Raw genomic sequence first — 2,960 nt, forward strand, 5'->3', positions numbered from 1 at the left:
AATATTTTGTGCTTGCTCTACTCTACTTGTCCTAGAAGTTTGTAATGGGAAGTTCCAAACACCTTGTATAAACACACTTTTTATACATGAAAGACATATACTTCTGTCGTCTGGTTTTATTATCGTAGGCTCTCTCCTTGACCCTTAAAAATTCTTACACTTCACTCGACTTTTTAATAGGATTATTTTTTAAGAGAAATTACTTTTGCTTCAAAATTGAATATGTTAAGACTCCTGCCATTTGTGACTAAGATTTAACAACAATTGTGGAATTGGCTTTTTCCATATTGGGAAAGAATTTTATTACTTTTGACGATTTATTATCATGTCTGTATGGTTTTCTCTGAAGCCACAGATGTGGTGGCTCATTTAGTACATTAAATCTGTAGGTATTTATTTCACATAGGTTTCTTACATTCCACATTCACTGATTTGGTTCAAAGTGCAGTGAAACAAAACTCCGCTTTGTTGGGTAGTCTTTCTGCAAGGGGTCAGGTCATCTGGTGTTTAATAGCATTTTTTTGTTTTAAAAGGAAAACGACATGATTCAATAAATATCTATACATCATAAGAGAATCGCAAATAAACTGTCCTGAAATGTACTATTCGCACCTCCCAGGGTCCTTAGGAAAGTAAATTATGACAAATATTGAGTCATTTTTTATGTATAGTCGATTTTTATACACTGACTGTTGTAGAAACTATGTTACTTACTAATATAAACGTTAGCATTCACACTAATCCGTTATTGTATTCAGAAGAGTCGCTTGTGGTGATGCTATTGGTGTGGGTAACAAAAACGAGATGGAGGGTCGCGACTTATGTTATGCTGTGATCAGAAGTGCAATAACCGCCTGTGTTCCAACACAGAAACACAGAATGACAGCAGCTCTCCACGTAGTGTGGCAGGGAATTTTGAATATGAGAAATATGGTATCGAAATCTGCATAATTGTTTTTCGAAATAATTGTCCCAGATGATAATATTTTTGATTTATACTTTATAGGTGGGTCTGGTAATCTGGTGGTCGACAGATATTTACAAAACCCAGTATTGCACTTTCGATGGTGTGGCTGTTATCAAGTGGAAACTTTGTTCCTGATTGTGACCATCTTGTGCGTATTGCACTCTTTGAATTGCAACGCAAATATGATGCTTGTGTTCAGCTTAATTTTTGCTTTCATCTGTAACATTGGGTGTGGTAAATACTCCAATTTGTTTTTGTTTCATATGAAACAGAAACTGGTTTTTTCATATGGTATTCTGTGGTCTCATATCTATTTATTACTGCTTACAAATTCATGTGTGAAAGCTCAGTTTAAATGCATTCCTAAGTATATTGCTAGTATTCTACAAATACACTCCTGGAAATGGAAAAAAGAACACATTGACACCAGTGTGTCAGACCCACCATACTTGCCCCGGACACTGCGAGAGGGCTGTACAAGCAATGATCACACGCACGGCACAGCGGACACACCAGGAACCGCGGTGTTGGCCGTCGAATGGCGCTAGCTGCGCAGCATTTGTGCACCGCCGCCGTCAGTGTCAGCCAGTTTGCCATGGCATACGGATTTCCATCGCAGTCTTTAACACTGGTAGCATGCTGCGACAGCGTGGACGTGAACCATATGTGCAGTTGACCGACTTTGAGCGAGGGCGTATAGTGGGCATGCGGGAGGCCGGGTGGACGTACCGCCGAATTGCTCAACACGTGGGGCGTGAGGTCTCCACAGTACATCGATGTTGTCGCCAGTGGTCGGCGGAAGGTGCACGTGCCCGTCGACCTGGGACCGGACTGCAGCGACGCACGGATGCACGCCAAGACCGTAGGATCCTATGCAGTGCCATAGGGGACCGCACCGCCACTTCCCAGCAAATTAGGGACACTGTTGCTCCTGGGGTATCGGCGAGGACCATTCGCAACCGTCTCCATGAAGCTGGGCTACGGTCCCGCACACCGTTAGACCGTCTTCCGTTCACGCCCCAACATCGTGCAGCCCGCCTCCAGTGGTGTCGCAACAGGCGTGAATGGAGGGACGAATGGAGACGTGTCGTGTTCAGCGATGAGAGTCGCTTCTGCCTTGGTGCCAATGATGGTCGTATGCGTGTTTGGCGCCGTGCAGGTGAGCGCCACAATCAGGACTGCATACGACCGAGGCACACAGGGCCAACACCCGGCATCATGGTGTGGGGAGCGATCTCCTACACTGGCCGTACACCACTGGTGATCGTCGAGGGGACACTGAATAGTGCACGGTACATCCAAACCGTCATCGAACCCATCGTTCTACCATTCCTAGACCGGCAAGGGAACTTGCTGTTCCAACAGGACAATGCACGTCCGCATGTATCCCGTGCCACCCAACGTGCTCTAGAAGGTGTAAGTCAACTACCCTGGCCAGCAAGATCTCCGGATCTGTCCCCCATTGAGCATGTTTGGGACTGGATGAAGCGTCGTCTCACGCGGTCTGCACGCCCAGCACGAACGCTGGTCCAACTGAGGCGCCAGGTGGAAATGGCATGGCAAGCCGTTCCACAGGACTACATCCAGCATCTCTACGATCGTCTCCATGGGAGAATAGCAGCCTGCATTGCTGCGAAAGGTGGATATACACTGTACTAGTGCCGACATTGTGCATGCTCTGTTGCCTGTGTCTATGTGCCTGTGGTTCTGTCAGTGTGATCATGTGATGTATCTGAGCCCAGGAATGTGTCAATAAAGTTTCCCCTTCCTGGGACAATGAATTCACGGTGTTCTTATTTCAATTTCCAGGAGTGTACAATATAATTACATGTAAGTGCATGTGCAAGACAAGTAGATACTGATAACAATATAAGGATAATGAGATAACGATATAAGGATAATGAGATAACGATATAAGGGATAATGACAATGATAATATAATATAATAATACATTGTATTAATCACATGTATAATAGTATCATATATATTTAT

The sequence above is a fragment of the Schistocerca cancellata genome, chromosome 8 (genome assembly GCF_023864275.1).
Source record: "Schistocerca cancellata isolate TAMUIC-IGC-003103 chromosome 8, iqSchCanc2.1, whole genome shotgun sequence".
Classification (NCBI taxonomy): Eukaryota; Metazoa; Arthropoda; class Insecta; order Orthoptera; family Acrididae; genus Schistocerca; species Schistocerca cancellata.